Source organism: Rhea pennata, chromosome Z (genome assembly GCF_028389875.1).
Source record: "Rhea pennata isolate bPtePen1 chromosome Z, bPtePen1.pri, whole genome shotgun sequence".
NCBI classification, from domain to species: Eukaryota; Metazoa; Chordata; class Aves; order Rheiformes; family Rheidae; genus Rhea; species Rhea pennata.
Genome location: NC_084702.1, coordinates 40,285,828 through 40,304,344, shown reverse-complemented (window position 1 = coordinate 40,304,344; position 18,517 = coordinate 40,285,828). Strand labels below are relative to the sequence as shown.

Here is an 18,517-nt window from a genome sequence, read left to right as displayed (position 1 = left end):
GAAAATAGAGACTTTTTTTTTAAAGGGACTTTCCGTATGGGTGTAGGCACCAAGGTCTTAGAAGTAGGAACGGGATGAACTAGATAGCAAGTGGAGTGCTTGGATTTTGAGAGCTCAATTTTGAATGATTTGGTGAATGGACACAGGAAGGTGGCTAAACAGTGAAGGAATGAAGGGATTGCATTTCTGAAAGCTGGATGACAGAGTTAGAGGAAATGGAAGAGCTTGACAGGTTGGAGCCAAATCTGCTTTTGTTGGAACTTTGGAAGTGAGATTTTTTTTTCCATGAGGTTCATTACTGGGGGACAGCAAAAAGGTACAGGGTATTAGAGACAGGGTGCCAGAAAATGAAGTCCTATGTATTTAGGAGAAAGCATAATGTTGGAGGCTAAGCTGTAGGAAAGAAGAGACCTGACACTGAAAGGTCTGAGAATAGTTGCTCTTTACTACTGCATTTGAGATGAGCAGCTTGCTAAGGACAACCCCCCACCGTGCCATCATATAAATCAGAGAGGCAGAGGATTCTTTGCGATGACCGTGGACTTTAGAATTTGTAATAATAAAAAAGCTCTTCTTGATCAAAAGATAGTGATATAATGCACATGGCACTCACCACTATCTTTAGAAATTCAATTCCTTGAGAATTAGTTAGAATTTATTGTTCTTCTGCAACAGTTGTCTCTAAAGAGGCTTGGATGAGAAACATTCAAATGTCAGACCAAAAAAGAAGTCAATCTGAATCCATATTGGAATTCCTTCCAAAAGGAGTCTAAAAATTCTTTTGCAATTTCTTGAAAGTATAAGTTGGGACAGGCAGTGAAATGACCACAGCTCCTGCGATTTTATTTTTTTTATTTATTCTAAGTGGTCAATATTTGAAGACTGTGTTATGGCAGGCTGTGCATAGGCTGCTGGATTGGTAAGCACAAGTATACCTGAGTCTCTGGCAGTGATAATACTTTATAAAGGAGGTAGAAACCTGCTGACTGAGAGCAAGCTGTGTCAACGTGCATGATGCTTTATCGGTTGTATTCTTCCCATTTTTGCTCAGATAAAGAAGAAACTCTTTGTCCATATTTAAAGTCTTTATTTGAGAATATTTTAGGAAAACAAACACCCTGTGATCAGCTGTCCTCTAGGCAGAATAGCGTACAAGAATGTTCTCATCCATTTTATGGGTTTAGAAAAAAAGGAACTGAAAGCGCGAAAGACTTTGAGTTTTAACACAGCAAAAATATTCAGCAGTTTTTAGGTAGGTTGCACTTTTGAAGCTGCTTTATTCAATTTGATAAATTATTCACAGATGACTGCAAATTCTAGCCAAATGGCTTATTTAAATGCATCATTGCTGGACACCTCACCAGCTTCTCATCCATTTCAGCACTTTGTATTTCTGCTTCATTTGAAAGCTTATTTTACTTAAGAAACCACTTTATTTTTTTCTGATTTACCGGCTGTGCTCAGAAAATGATGATTTTACTACTGTTTGAAAACCATTTACATTTTGCTCACATTGCAAAATGTTTAATGTTTGACTGCAATACTTTTTTCCTGTTTGTCTGGTCCTGTTTTGTATGATAATGCCTACAGTAATCTATTATTTAATAAATAGTGGTTTATTCCTTTTCTTCCCTCAAATTTTACCCTTCAAATTCTGCTGCTGGGTATTTCAGATGGAATGGCTCACAGCATATCTTAGTATAGATACTGTATCTCTGCCTTTTGCGCCTTTAAATGTTTTAATTGCAGTGCAAATAGAAGCAGTATGGATTTTGTGTGTTCAAAACCAAACTTTAATTGGTATGTTCGTTCCCTTGGGATACCCTGACAGTGGTTCAACCTGCAATATTGCATAGTAGGAAATCAAATTGCAAAAGGAAAAAAAGGTAACTTTATCCTACCTTCTTTCATATTAATATTTTATACTTGCAAAGCCCCCCAGAAAAGAAAAACGGTTGTTTGATGTGGTTTATATTTTCCAGCAAAAGACAGCTGTCTGTGTTTTCCCCTCTCTGTGTCAAGAAGGCTGAGGACTGTAGTCACTACTAGCCCTTCTTCAGCTCTTAACAGTGGATATGGGAAAGTAGCACGCAGACAGGGATCTTGGTACCTTGCCAAGGCATGTATCAGTATCTGAGATTACCTGCATGGCTTTGCCTCCAGAGCTGTACCTGAGAGCAGCAGACGTTTGGCCAGCTGCCACCCAGCAGCAGCGGTGGCCTGCAGGATTGTGGTGGCAAGAACCTGGGAGCCGAAGCTCCCTGCAGCCCCCGATGGGACTCGAGAGAGACCTGGAGCACAGGAAAGCCCACATCTTCACAGCTCCCCACCAGGGCTGGCACTGGTTTGGGGATCCCAATGCGCTGGCGTCCTGGCGCTGTGGCTGTGGCTGTGCAGCAGCCTCGCGGCAGGTCGCGGGAAGATCTGAGAAACCCCCTGGCCTCGCATCGCCGAGGGGACTCGGGGCACACAAGGAGGGGAGCTGCCAGCAAAGGCAGGCAGGGTTTTAGCTCAGCTTTCATCAGAATTAAAATTTTCTGCGGGAACATGTCGAATTCAGCATTCTCTAGCAGAATGTTGTTGCACTGGAACAATCTTAAGCCACCCTATAAAAAGGTTTAAATCCTTTCAGCCTGAAGAGAAGCAGGAAAAAAGGATTGGAAAAAGTTCCCACCTCCTTTGCGTCTATGCAGTTGGGGTTTTGTTCTAGTAAAGTCTAAAATAGATCAGAAAGTTGAAGCAATCAGAAAATCAATGAGAAACTAAAGGACTGAGTATTTGATTCCTGAGAAGGAGCTTTAGGCATTGTAAAAAGTTTTGCAGTTCACTTAGGGATTGTTTGAAAATTTGAAGGGTGAGGAAGGCTGTGCATAATTTCTTAGCTTCTGCAGATCTTAATCCTAACTTATCCTGTGGCAGATGACAACATGGGTCTGTTCAGTGTGCAAAGAGATTTGTCACCTAAGACTTTTTGTATATTAAATAGTTGATATGTTGAACGTTTTTCATACTTAAACTTTTATTCCTGCGCATTTGTTCACCCTTCTGAGCCTCTGGTTTAAAATTGTTAACAATTAGAGAGTTTAATAACAAAAATTTGGTCTCAGTTATTGATAATATTTTTATTTTAATTGCTAGCATACTATAACAGAATAGTTTGGCTTGTTTCCATACAGATCATAAAGCTTGATGAGACCTACTTGCACTCTAATCGTGGTCACTGTACATATTCTTGACTGAATTTCTACAAGGATTAACTTGAGCACAACTGCTATCTTTGTCTAATATTAATTAAATAATTTATCCCAAAGAGCATCAACAGTGAATTAATAAAAACCAAGAGGATTGCTACTTTTATTATGTTATCTTCCTTCCTTTCTCCTCCCCTGCCTGCCTAGATTTGATATGTCTGCTTGGAAATGCTAAACCCCAAAGTGGGTGTTTTGAAAAGTGACTGCTGTGATGTTGTAAAGCAGTTTTATCGTTCAAAGAAGCAAAGTTCGCCCAGCAGAAGAAGCATATGACAGAAAGCCAAAGAACAGAGGCCCCATTTTCTATTCTGGTTCCCTCTTCTTGTGTATCTCTATGCAAGTCCCTTAACTTTCTAGGACTAAGAACATTTTTTGGTCTACTATTACATAATTCATTGTCCTGTGAATTGAATTTGAAGTGATTATATAGACATCCATACATGATGGTTAAGAATACAGCAAATTTGAAGTTAAAGTGGGGGGCAGTACTGAAATGTTAAGTATATAAGAGTAAAATTTTTTAATATGCTGTAAATCTTTCCCTGGCAACGGCAAATGAGTTTCAGTACGGAATTAAATATTCTTACCATTTGAGACATGTTCGGATTGTGGAGTCTTTTAAGTTGGCGTCACACGCTAAGAAGATTCATATAATGTATATTTTATGCGTCTTGCTTCTTCTGCCTGTCGTAGTCTCAGTATGGAACTCCTTTTCAGCTCCGTGTAAAGCCAGGTATCTCCTTGTCTTTTAACAATTCTATTTGGTGTTAGCCCTTGCCCTGTACTCAGGAACACTGATCTTTCCCAACTGTTTTTGAAAGCAGGCCGTACATTTTAATTTTTATTCCTTAAAAAAAAGTTACTCAAGCCTGATCCTAAGCTCTGGCTTCCCTGAACTGCTTGGCTTGAATTTGCATGTTGTCTTATTTAATATAGTTAAAGACTTGAGATCTGAGTCTCCTAGACTTGAAAAAGAAAAAAATCCTGAATTAAACTTGAATTATTCAAGTGTCCTTTATTTCATTTTTCATAGTACTCCTCTGCCTTGATACATTGTATATGAATTTATTACTTCCTCTATATTTCTTCATATAAACATATGCCCCTACAGTAAATTCACAGCAAACTTCATCCCTGTTTTAGTCTTCTTTCTTCTAAGCCACAAGAAGTTATTACCACAGGTAAGTTTTTAAAGAATTTGCTTGTTAGAAATCAGGATGTGCTTTGGTTAAGACCTCAATTTGTGAAGTGAGTTTTGAGGAATGGCAAACTTTTCTTTCCATTTAAACAAACTTTCCTTGTTTTTGATGAGAGTTATTTTCAATCAAATGCTGATTATTTGGTTATATACAATTATTGAAGGGTGAAAGGATCCTTTTTCTGCAAAATCTTCTAAGCTAGGCAGTGTGGTCTAAATGTTCTTCATACACCAGTTGGCAGAATGAAGGCACAGGGAGAAAATTAAAATTGATTTCTGTTGTGTATCTGAAACAAGCATTACAAGACTGCATTTAAAGAAAAAATTGAATAAAGAAAGCTTCAGGGGGGTTTCAATATATAAGCAGTGGGCTATAAGAGATGAGATGTTGCAGAAACAGATACGAAGATTGCAATGAAAGAGATTTTCCATTTGGACAAGAGCTGACTGAGAATATTTTCTTTCTGTTGTATGGAAATCAGTCCTACAATGGCAACAAAACTAAATATTCTCCCTCTGTTCGCTTTGCTACAGATTGTCCCTTTTGGGACTCAGTTCAAATGCGGGACTAAAACCAAAACTGCTTCTCTGAGTTTTGAAGACTTTCTCTTTGCTCTGTACCCAAGAGAATTTTAAAAAATGGTAAAACATGGATCAATTAACTCATTTTTCAATTATTTTACAAAATGATACAGATTATGGAGAATGTAACATCTAATGATATTTCACTTCTTAAAAATTTAATGAAAAAGATTATTCACTGAAGTAGCCTGCTGTGCTTGTTTCACAGCGACAAAATACAATATCCCCTGGAGCTATTTCTGACATCACTGAGTCTAACATGGTTTAGGATGTTTGATGAGAAATTAGGTGTGGGAGAGATGCAGTTTAAAGTACCCAGTGATCTAGGGAATATTGCACTAAGCTAAGAGCCTGGACAAAATGAATTTTTATCTTGCCAGATGTCACAAATATTAGAGCAAAATAAACAAATGGACTGGGCGACATCAGATATACTACTCTGTTGACTCAAAGAGTACCAAGCCGCTTCTAAGATTTTGCAGGTTTGATAACGTTAAGGTGCATGCCGCTGTTTATGACGTGTGGGAAATAGAGCTGAAAGCTTTATAGGGTGCTGGGGCTTAGTACTGACGCTCCTGCAAGCAGGAAGCATAGGGCAAGCTGCGGAGGAGGGCTGCTTGCTTGTGAAGCCTTGCACCGCGTGAGTTTAAGATCCTAGAGGCGTTTGTGTTACTAGCTGACCTTAGCTGTCAGTAAACAATGGATTTGGGGCTTATTTTTTAATATGAGTTAACATTTAGCGTGTTTGAGAAATGAGTCTAATCCTTCTGAAGGCTGCTTTGCTGTAGTCCATCCAGCGAGTTCAGTACTCGGATGTGACTCATGATTTTGAGTGGGGCCATCTTTTTGGGTGAGGATTTAAGAACCTGGAGCTAGAAGTTGGTGCCTTGGGCCATAGAGTCTGCCTTCGTGAGATTGACATGTCATATACCTCCATAAATTCACTGATCTTCATTATAAATTAGTCATTTTTTTCACCCCACTGTGTTGATTGGAAGCCCTGCCAGAGCTTCGCCATCACAGTGTTTAGGAACCTTCTTCTGAGTCTGAGCTGGACATTTGGCAAAGCTTATACCCATTTCTTTAATGTTCTTTTATCCTAACAACTTTCTCCCTTATTGGTATTTAAACTGTTGTATTTGTGCTCTGTAAGAAACTCTGAGGAACCTGTGTTGTAAAATAATTTGGAGGCCTCATGTAAACCATCTTCAAGCACCCAAATCACTAGTTACTTTTGATTTCTTTCCATGTTTAAATCTGTCACTCTTTTGAGTGTTTGTCTACAGAATGTAAGTTTTCCTAGCAGAAGATTATACCAGAGTGTATAATACAAGCTAGTGTTAAATATAAAATGTTCAGTGCTCCTCTAGATCTGTGCTCCCTTTTTTTTTCTAGATGGTCTGTGCAGCTTCATTCTTAAAAAAAATAATATATACACACACACACACACACACACACACACACACACATATATACATATATATACACATATAGTATTTCTCTGCATATATTGGCACTAGATTTGCCAAGATCACCCATGAAAATCGGACTTACTAAATGTTTAAAGTAGTTATTCTAATTTGTGAAGTGATCTTTGGTGCAGTGGTAAAATTACTTACTTTGCTTTTGAGGGCACACTGAATTTTCCAGCTAAGATGATGTCCATGTTAGCATCACAGATTGCTGTTTGTTCAGTTATTTTTGTTTGGATGAATCTCAGAAAAAAATACATAGGAACTCTGCAGATGCACTATGAAATCATAAACCATCCAAACCTTGCACAATTCTGTACTGCACAAATGTAACAGTAAATTTGCAGAGTTACCAAATACAAAGAACTAAGGCAATTTGTGCATTCAGCAAGTTCCTTGTTTCCTTCATTACTGCAGAGACTAAAAAGGAAGAAGAGTAAAGAAAAGTTTTCTTAACAAAGAGCATAGAGAAAGCTTTTTTGTTTTTTGGTCTCTACAGTCGATATTTAGAGTTGTTGCATAGGCAGCTGAGGAGATGCAGCAAGATCTTCAGCTGCAGCATCTTGTCCTGAATTTTGTAACGGTTAGGCATGAGCCAAGATAAAGTTGGAGAAATATTATGCTACCAATTATATAAGCGTAGATATTGTTTCAGAAAATGCTGTAACAGATACTTAGGGAGAGGAAGTATCTTTCAGTATTCCTTGTATGTGATATATGCATCTTGTAGACTTTTTCTTCCTTTATCTCTCTTTTCTCTCCTGCCACACACGGTATGTTTACCTATAGAACATCAAACTTGAATACTGAGTTTTATCTCCTGACTCAAGATTAAAGTCTCTCTTTAAAGGGAATTATGTTTTACAGTATTCTTGTCTTATCTTTGTTTATTATTAGGTGAATAATAATCTTACCCATTGTTTTTTTGCCATAAAAAGGCAGTACAAGTAAGTCAAGTATATGTCTTTATTAAAATACTTCAGTGTTAGATGGAGTGATGTTAATACAATTGCAGACTGTGAACTCACAGAATGCTGTTGACAGCAAGGAAGATATATCTTTGTTCTTAATTTATTGACATTTTTCTGTGAGTTTAGTAATACACATTATATATTGCTGATGATGGTGGAAAAGATACAGCCTTAGAGAAAAGGTAAATCTGAGTTTAAGTAGTGAGCAGCTGTATGATGGAATAATTGTTCTTCTCTTAGCTTATCCTAAATTCATACTAAGAGTGGGAAGTGTAAGTAGACTACCCAGCTGTCCTTAGATTAAAGTTATTTAAACTCTTACTTGTTCAGGTACTACTTTAAAAGGAGGGAAAAAAGGTTTCCATGATCACAGTTAAGTAAGTGAGGCAACGTAGTGGATAGTAATGCTTTATGTGCTATAAATACCTGAGATTTCGATTAAATACTTTTATTTTGGTTTCAATAAATATAATTTTACTTGCTAAATTCAGAAAATAAATTGTTGCTTTGTTACAGAGAAATTTCTCTCACAAATTTGGTAAAGGGCAGCCTACGGTAGGATCACGTCCTGAGTGTCCAGGTGACAGTGCTTCCTACCACATCGTAGTAAGACACGGCTAAACAGAGAATCTAAAATCTACAGTTAAACAATCCAAGAAGTTTATTTCAACTTCTCCCTTTTTCCAGCATCCTTTGCACATTTGAGAGGTGCCAGTTTACCCCTTCTTTACAGATCACGCTATTAAAAGTATGGCAGTGAGCCGTTCTGAAGGGTGCCGACCTGACCGCAGGCGTATACATGCCAGTCTCCTGATCCTTTCATACAAGCTGTTAAACAGTCGTAACTATTGCTAGTCATTGCCAGATTTGGCCGCACTGAAGCTTTGTTTTTACGTTAATCTAATATACTGCTACCTACAGACGTACAGACCTTTGAAGCATATATGGACACGTTTAGGCAGAGGCTGCTTGTTTGTAGCACGCTGCTGGGACGTTTCTGGGTAGAGCATCAGGCTACGTTTTTTTTTGAATAAGTGCACAAGTTGATGCTTTCAAAGTGATAATTTTGCATAGGGCTTTTGCACAGGGAAGGAATAGTATTCCACGAGCTAGAGATGGAGAAGGCACTTTGGGGACAAAAAAGGTATTCCATCCTCTTTGCAGTCTGTCTGTGATTTTTAGTAGTTAGGGTGGGTGCTGCTGCTATTTACATTTATTATTTCGACTAACTTTGATGGAAAAAGGAGCAGGTGTTTGAACTGATTGGATTCTTACTTAGATGCCTGCAAAATGGTGAACTAAATGTCTTTGGAATAAGCAAGGCCGTGATTGTTTCAATTAATGTATTTTGTATGTTTACTTAAAATTAATGTAGTCAATGTTCTGAAATCCTCAAATATAAGAGACAAAACTTTTTTTGATAAAAGCATGTTTTTAATCTTGAAGAATGAAAATGCAACTGGATTGAGAAAAATTGTCTGTATTGGAAGAAAATAATTAAGAATGGATGTTTGCAAGGTGGTTGATGGCAAGCAATAATTCTGTTTAATTACCAGTGTAATTACTTTATAATCACCTACAAATTTATTTTTATGTGGAATCTACATATGATTCTTATTTTTAGTAACTGCATGTTGATGATGACTGCATAGCAGGAAACCATGCTTTTTGTTGTTTTTTTTTGTTCTAAGTCATATTTAACCTACTGCTGGATTTGAGCATCTTCTGCTCTTTGAAAGGAAATAGAAGACTCTCTGAAATTACAACTTCTACATGTAAAGAAAAAGATAGTTTCTTCAGTAAAGGGAAGCTTGATTGGAGGTGGATAAAAACTGAGCTATCAGACAAGGTGCTTTGAGAGTCAGCTGGGAGTTAAAGCAAATCCCTTATCATTGAATTATAAAATTTGTCTTTTCCAAAGCAGAGCAGATAAAATACAGTGTCTTAATACATTGCCCTTAGTTTGACAATAGCATAACAATTAACAGATGGAGGGAAGACATTTACTGAGATTAGCATTGCAACTATCTTGACTCATACTAGCTTTTTTAGGTAATTTAATATGTCAGGATGTTTTTTTAAAAAATCAAAACGGGATTTGATTCACTCACCTAAAAAGTAATAGTCTTTTGGAAAGCCTTGCCAGAAAATGTGGGTTAAAAATTTAACTTTTTTTTTTAGTGTTTGAATTTCAGTATATAATTATCTGCAAGGAGATTTGAGCAGAAAAAAACAAAAGTGAAATCAGAGGAACAAGACCTACATAGGATTTATTCTGCTGCAGCTGCCCCTTTTTTTTTTTAATTTTCATATATTATTTTTCATAATAAATGTCTGAATGTAGACATTGATGTTAAAAGGAACATGGAGGACTAGAAAGCTAATCGGGTGCATTAGGAAACTTTCCATACTCATTTCCACTACCTTTCTTATTGCGAATCTTTGTTCCATAATTACGGGTATTTCATTCCTTGCATGATGTGCTTGCATTTGTCAGGATTTGTGTTTCGGGGCAGAGTAAAACTGAAGGGCCTGGTGAGACTTTTACTTTAACTAAAAACAAAAATTTTAATGACAAAGAGTATATTCCCACCAAGTTTTTGTTAGTGATAAGAGAGAGCGTTGGAATAGAAATTGAATTTAAGTGGAATAAAATGAAGTGAGAGCTGGATGGGGCAAAGCGGACTCCTTTGGCAGTCCCTAGGTACTATCAAGTTTAGGAAGGAGCTTTCTAAAGGGAGTTTGTGGCTTTGGCATCTCCTTGGATTAGCAGCAGAGTCTAGCATTGACTGTACCTGTGTTTTCCAGCTCCTTTGAGTTAGTGGCATTGCAGCAGAAAGTAACTTCCTTCTCCAAGGTTGTCTCTCTTGAGTTCCACGGCAATACTGGATAGTCTTAAACATGTTTTGGTTTTATAAGGTCTTCAAGGAATCTTTTGTAACACAAGAAATTGCATCTCAAACTTTTTTAATCGTTATTTTTCCCCATTTAACTTACGTTTCTGACATCTACTAGTTGTTCTTGGATGAGAACAAATACAGGTATGTGTTCTTATTTGCTTTGTCATGCCTGCATAAAATACGTGCATCGTAGTTACCATGAAAATAGTTTGGGGCAAAAGCTTTGCATGTTGAGAAAATTCAGATTGTCAGTCAACTAGCTGCAGAGACATATGACCTAATCATGTTAAGACCAGCATTCGGATTCCATGCTAATAGCCTAATTATTATTAATATATGCTGTCTCTTTCTGACCTGTTTTGTTTAGAATGCATGTTGGTTTTTAATGTGCATGACATTTAAGGGTTATGGATTAAAAAATTAAATTTTCCAAAATAAAAAATATCTCATACATTTTTAATAAGGTTTACAAAAGAACTACTCTACATTTTGCCTCTAGCAAGATGGTACAGTATTGAATTAAGTGTCAGTACTTCTGTGGCCAGGCAAGAATTAATATTCTGGGCAAAGATATTAGTTGTCTGTTAGAATGGACAGATGGATTTACTTAGAACCTGCTTCTTAATTAATTGGATTTTTTGAAAGTGAGTAATATTTTTCAAATTAGATTTTGGACTTTTAGTTCTTTGGTAGAAACATTTGTATATTGTAAACGTGTCTAGATATTTTTGAAAGTATATTTACAAGGCCATAAGAAAGCTTTGCTTAGTGTGATTCATATGTTTTCATAAGGAGTGTAAAAGTAGAGCTTAGGTAGTGTAGAGAATTTAAACTATCTTTCATGCAAAACCTGTCCAACCTTGGCTTGAAAATAAAATAAAAATATCCCAAGAGTCAAGCAGTTACTGCTCTTCGCTGCCACATGAGGGAACTGAATGTACCACACATTTATACAAATCTGCTCTTTATTCCCAATAAAATAATATAAAATACAGTTATGAAATTATATATGAGGCGAGTTACCACTCTTACAGTCTCCTTTGCTTTTTGAAATGGCAGCATTAAAACTTCAACTTTTAGTGTTGATGCTCAAGAGGAAAATAAAGTAAACAGAAACATTTGCAAGCCATTTCATCTTTTAGGCCACGGGAGAACTGAGCATAGGAACTGTAGTTAGGTAGAAGTATCAAGAAAGCATTAGGCTGTGTGACTAATCCAGTCTCACGCTGTGCTGTAGGTGACGTGCAAAATGGCAAGCAATGGTAATGCATTTAGTGACATCTTAGAGTTGCTGGGAACCTCGCATATATAGCTCTTTTAAGCTACAGTGATACAAGATTTTCTCAATGCATGTATTAAAAACTCTTACTCTTCTACTGTCCCATTCCTCCCTTCCCTCTCTCACCCACCGAAGTATTATCTTGACCATAATAAAATTGTTTTGGGCAAAGCATTGACATAAAGTGTGTATGCCCACAAGGATATTCTGTTTTTGTTAAAAAGTAAATTCTAAAATCAGTTTACTTATCTCAGGTGCCTTTTTCCTCTTAGATCATTCAAAACAGAGTGAATTGAAAAAAAATGTTTAAGAGGTCAAGATGCAAAATTTTGAAATTTTGAATATGGGTAATGTTTACCCATAATTTTTAGGGCAATTTTTTACATTTATTATTAGATTTTCTAAATAAATTATGGTAGTGTGGAAGGACCTGTTTTTGAAATTGATAGGCTCCCTTATAGGGGAGTGAAAAAAGAAAGAAGTGAAAAAAATCCGAGTAATACATTCATTAAAATTCACTGAAAAGCAGCTATACTGTCAGGAATACTGGGCATACTTTAAGGCTTCAACATCTAGTGAATGAGAAAGCAATAAATTATCTGAATGATGGGGCAAAAAGCTTTTGTCACTGCAAAACATAACATCTGTATTTCACCTTTTTAAAATCTCAGCTTGTATGTTTCTGTACGCTCTTCATTAATGAACCACTCTGATCACATCCTTGTTCAGTAAGTTAGCGGCGAGCAGATTTTTGTACTGCGTGGATGCTGCGTTGCTCTGTGGGTGCAGCCCATCAAAGCTCATTCTTCGTTGTAGAGAAGGTCTCCTGGCGACATCTCCCGTCTTTGTTAGTCCTTCGCTGTAAGGAAAGTAGTAAGCTTTTCTTCCTATAAGAAAGGTCTCCATTCTGCTTTTCCTGTGTTATATGTTGTTATTTTACGGGTGTGTTGTTCTTAAGACATAATGAAAAGGCCTTCATCCTCTTCTGTTTGAAGACACGTATGGAAAAGCAGTGTTTGTTTTTCCTTACTAAGACTCTATATTGGCTACCTCTTTGGGTGAGCAGATAGTCATTTCTCACTGATACAGGGTTCAGGTTGACAAAATACACAAACTTCAGTTGTTGGATTTACTGAAGCTCAGCTACCACCTAATTGAATTGTACATTGAGAACTACAAGGATCGTGACGGAAGGACTGTCTTTTTTTTCCTGGCTCCTAGCTCGTAGAATGACAGCAGGACTGATCAACAGGCACTGTTTCAGGCTCTCGACACCGAGTTTTTTATTTTTTGAAGTCTAGGTTGGAGTCGATTTGTGCAATTACTGGCTGTGTAGTCCCTTGTCACAGTTGATCTCCCCCATCATCTAGGCTGTGAAACTGTTGCATATCCAAACCACTGTGGTCATGGAGGAAAAGACAAGGTTTATAACAAAAAGTTTATGCATTTTGTTTTTAAATTCTTGCATCATTTTGCATTGTCAATTCTAGCCTTTCAACTGGAGAGAATTTAAGAACTTCTTGTAACCTGCAACTAGAATCACTCAAGAAATGCAGGATTATGGGATTTTGTGAAACAACCAGTGTAATTTGTCTTAAAATTTTCTTTAATTTGTGTAGATAATATGGAAGGTAATAATCTAACTGCAGTTAATGCACAATTTTATTGTTAATTCTATAGGTTTTTAATATGGATCTCTGTCACTGTTTAACTTATCTTAGTTTTTGACCACATATTTTCAGTAAAATGCATAGTATTATACAGGAAAATGCAACAGCTAAAGAGATGATGCTGTGCTGTATTAAAAAGAAGTGTAGAAAAATGCAACATTTTTAGTAACTTTTATTATTTCTGTCTGAGAAATGAGATTCTTGAAATCTCATTGAAATCTCTATGAGATTTCTTATGATATGACTTCACAGTGGTGAAATATTCCAGGAAGTGTTTTGGTAAGTAAGAGCTTTCAACAAGGTCATTTACAGACTTGTTTTGATTTTTATCGTCACCTCTTTAGTCTCTTGTTTGCTTGGAAATATTACCATGTACCGACCTGTAAACAGTGTTTTCAGTTCATCTGTAAACATCTGGCAGCCAATCAGTATCTGAAGAAGAATCTAGTACCATGGTTTCACATATAAGTTTATGCCATGGAGTCTAGCCGTAGTTCCACAAGGTTAATGCTGAACCTCTGTGCTACTGGATGGCCCACAGAATTGTAATGCTGGGTACATGATTGCATTTCTGTCACATTTTCCAGAATATATGCAGCTAATACAGAGTTTATGTCAACCTTATGCTTTTATACTGGCTTTATTTTGGGAGAGCAGGCTATGCAACCACTAATAGATGGCACCTTGTATTACTTGACCATGGCATTTTGATCCTACACCAAGAGCCCTGAGGCTAAGTAATGCTCTCAATGAAGTCTGGAGGCATAACTGACTAATAGCAGTGATATTTTATTCCAGAGCCCTGCGCCTTTTGGGTGTTCAGTCCTGTCTTGCTGTTTATGGATGTTTCATGCTCTCGTTAAAGTTTCAGAGCTACTGGAGATTGTGTTGGAATACTTCAACATTGTTCAAAAATCATTAGCCGAGCTGCAGTTGCATGGCTTTTAAACTGGTGGTGATAGACAAGCAAGAGATCAGCGAAGTCTTTAGATCCCAAGATTGGCAATTCAACCACCTCATCACTTGTGAACTGTACCGACCTACTACTAAGTCATATATATCCTCTTAATGGCCACTATCAGTACTGAGCAACTGAAATCTGTTGAAATTGCTTCTGCATCCAGTCCCATGTCTTCTATGAGCAAAGAAGAGGGGCCATCTAAAAGATGTGCTTGCCATCCTCTAGGGATTTCATGTTATTTGGGTCCCATCCCTGGAAGAATTGCTCAGAGAAGTTGAATCCTCACAGGTGAACTGAAATTTATTCCTCATCAAGTCTTCCACTAACAGATGACAATTGAATGTTTTATTACAAAATGCCAGTGTTTCTTGTGGGATGGGCTCTCTGTCTAAACAGGTAGGATATGTAATGTTTTAGAAGATGAGGTAAACCCACCCATAATAGAGGTATTACAATTTAACGCTAAAACTATTACAGATAGAACTACAATTAGACTCCCCACTCTCAGCTTTCTCTGTTTCAAACTAAACGAACCAGTTCCCTTAGCCTCTGCTTGTGTCGTGTACTCCAGCCCTCTAACCAGCTATATGATGATCTGCTGAACTCCCCCTAGTTTGTGAACACCTCTGGTGTATCGGGGTAGGCAAAACTGGACATGCAATCCAGGAGAAGCGTCACGAGCACCTGGCAGAGGAGAATAATTGCTTCGCTCTGCCCGGTGGCTGTGTTCTTGCTAATGCAGCTCACTACACAGTTACATATTCTCTTCCTTTCCTCATATGATGGAATATTTTTTAAGACATGAAATCTCCTCTTGCATGTGGAATCATTGAGGGTTATATTTCAAAAATTCAGTTGGGAAAATTTTAATTGTCAAAGGAAAAGGGAATGAAAATTAATTCAGGATCTTCTGCGTCTTAAAGCTTTCATTCATTGCTGTACCAAACTTAAGTACTATTGAATAGGTTGCAGCTCTTGACCTCCAGAGTGTTTATTTTTGCATTTCAGTACTTCCAATATATAGAAAACACCCACAATTTCTGAAGAAATATTTCAGTTCAAATACAAAGTCTTACTCTGAGCCAAAGTTCCTGCTGATACAGAAATGCCGTTTGTTCCTCTTAAGGTCTCAGGCTGTGTTCCAACTTTTTAGATTTTAACATCTTTGTAGGCTTCAGAGTTAACAAAATGAATGCCATCAAACAACCAAAGAATAAAGGCTACATTCACCAGCTTGAGAGGTGAATCACCTATTGTCAATTTAACTGTTGGATCTGCATAGTCCTTAGAAGACCTCTTTACCCACATTGCCTTTGCCTAGCCTAGTTCTGACTAGCTGGTATTTGCAAAAAAGTTTTGCTTTTATAAAGTCAAAAGCATCCTGCAAGACAAAATAATCCAAAAAGAAGTGTTTCTCCTACGCAATTGTGCTTTAATCCTTTTCAAATAATGATTCCAAATATATTGGACCATTAGTTTGCATTAAAGCCACCAGGTTGCAGTTATGGTTATTTATTCTTCCACATAGGGTTACAGAATTACTCTCTCAAATTTTCAGCAATCACAAAACTTTTCTCATTCTTGGAATCTCATGGCATCTCTCTTCAAGTATGTATTGAACAGTTAATTCTGTCATTCCCCAGTAAGAGAATGGAGGTGCTGTTAATATGGTTTTTCGTAAGAATGCTGTCACGCTGAGGCTTCAGCCAAAGTTTCTGACCAGCTTAATCAGTGTATCTGTCAACCATTTGTTTTTCCAGTTTATTTTTCTACCAGTCAGCACACACTTGTATACACTGAATGCAGCTGGAGCAATGTCTTGGCACCTGAATAGGAGTAAATCAATTAAAGGCTAAACAAGAGGATTTTGTTGTGTTTTACAGGAGGACTGAGAAGAGGACTGGCATTCCTATAACAGTTATCTGTATGAGCATAAGACGATAACCATCCCTGCTATACTCTAGCAAGAAAACATCCTCCTGGACACACTGGGGTCCATTAGACTCTAACTTTCTTAGCCTTTGCTACCTCTTTGAGCAGCACGCATTTGTCATTTGTAACTAGCACCGAGGAGCCTGCCTCTGTATTTTACCATACTTGCCCCAGTCCTTTAAGACTGACTGATGTTTGAAAGAGCAGACTTCTCTGTCTGCTCTTGCAGACCTCCTAGATGGGCTGTGTTTGTCAGCAACGCAGTCACTGTAAGACAGTTGCTCGAAGCAGAAGGAAAGTTACTTGTTTTCAAGATGCCCTTCGCACGCAGGCAGAGGGCAAGCCGGAGGATCGAATGTTTGTGTGGACTCCTGGTGCCTGGCACTTGCACTGGCAGAGAAACAAGGAGGTGGTATAAATGTCCCCAAACTTTACACTCCCAGCTCAGCGACATGACTGCAGAAGTCACTGCAGCTGTGAAGAATCCAGTCCTGCATACCACGGTGCCTGTATACCCGCAGTGGGATCTGCAGAGACACAGCTGGAAGAGGTGCAATTACTCTATGAGTAATATTTCCTTTTTGTGCTATTTGAGAATTTAAATGCTCTAGGAAATTGTAGAACCCACACTAACTAATGATATGCCGTAGCGGATATAATGTGTCACGATTCTGACTATAATACTCCAGTTTGTCTGAACTTGCTGTGTGTAACCTGTTTGGTAAGGTAAAAGTGCTTTGAGATGGAGCGCTGATACCTGACTGATGAAATACAGGGATCACTTTCCTCGAGGATGATGTTTTAGTGTCATAGTAAGTGAAGGGGAAGAATTTTAGGTTTCCAGTTGCTGTTTTGTCTCTAATGTATGCCTAAACTGAACTTGAGCTAGTTCAGTCTCACTGACATCTTCACTTTTCGTAGCAAAAACAAGTGCAAAAACCATAGAAACTTCTTTTTAAGAAAAAATGATATGTGGCATCTGAAAGTCATCCTGCAGATTCAAGACAAAGCAATTTATTATGTATGGCTAGTCATACAGTGAAGAGGTATAACAACCCAGAAGAGAACTTACAGATGATTCAAGATATAGCTACATTTTTTGTGAGACTATTGGAAGATCCTTCTGTTATATAAAGGAAAGCTAGTCTTAACAGTTCCCATTTAACCAGTGGGGAAGTAACTATTGTGTCTAACCTATTATCTCAGGATAGAAATCAGGGTTTTTTTTTAACCTACCATACTTGTCTGTAATTATTCTCTTTGTTCCCTTTACCATCACCTCATTACATATGGTTTGAAAAGAGAAAATGTAGCTGTTTTGGACTTGAATATATTGAAAGTCAGTATTAAAAACAAGCTATTTCAGTATTAGCTGGCATAATTTTAATCTGAGTAGTGTACTGTACTGTATTATAATTTAATTCTCTTTAAAATAATGCTCTATATTAAGAGGACTTATGTATATTGAAAATATATTTGGCTCTCTTGACCAAAAGAAAAAAAAATTCTTTTAAGTTCCTTTCTGTAGTAGCACATAAATTCTATTTCAAGAAAAAATATCTTAAAACATTTCCTGCACTTTTATATTTTTCTTTTAAATGTAAAACCTTTGATAGTCAGCAAAAATATTCTTAGCATTCTCTCTATAACTGAAAGAAGATACAAGAACAATCTGGAAATGTGTTAGACTGTTTTAAAACTTTAATAACTTTTTGTTAGTTTGGAAAGCTAAATATCAACGACTAACCCATATATTACACTTTAAACTCTTTATTCATCAGTGCAGACAACATGTTAAGCAAGTTATAAGCTTTCAATATCTGTTGTGATAAATGATTTAATATCTTAACATCAATTAAAGCGTTAATTTATTAAATTTTTTACACAGACAGAATTTATAAAGCAAACTGTTTTAAAATTTTAAAATCCCCCTTCAAGAAACTTCTGTGTTTAAAGAAGATAAAAATGTGAAGGATATTTAAGCATGTCTTAAATGTTATATGCTTGTCTATCTTTTGACGAGATTATACCATATAATAGCACTTGTTCTTCCTTGTTCTACCATCCCAGTGTTGCTTCATGCAGTGTTGGATTGTAAGACAAAAATGAAGTCAGTTTGGAGTTAAATGGATTTCGATTTGAGGAAAAACAAAAAAAGCATCCTGGTTTTGATGTTAGCTGAGAACATTGTAGCCAGCGTGAGTACTGTATTCCAGCTATCTCTAGAGTAATCCCAGTCTAGTACTGTATTCCACTCATTGCTCACCCTCTTCTAAAGCAATCTGTATGAACTGTAATGAA

At 37.1% G+C, this 18,517-nt stretch overlaps 1 protein-coding gene across 1 annotated transcript in view; it reads left to right on the top strand.

Moving 5' to 3' along the window:
* The window catches only part of COMMD10 (COMM domain containing 10), a 99,896-nt gene that overhangs the window by 71,435 nt on the left and 9,944 nt on the right, over positions 1–18,517 (top strand). The window lies entirely within an intron of this gene.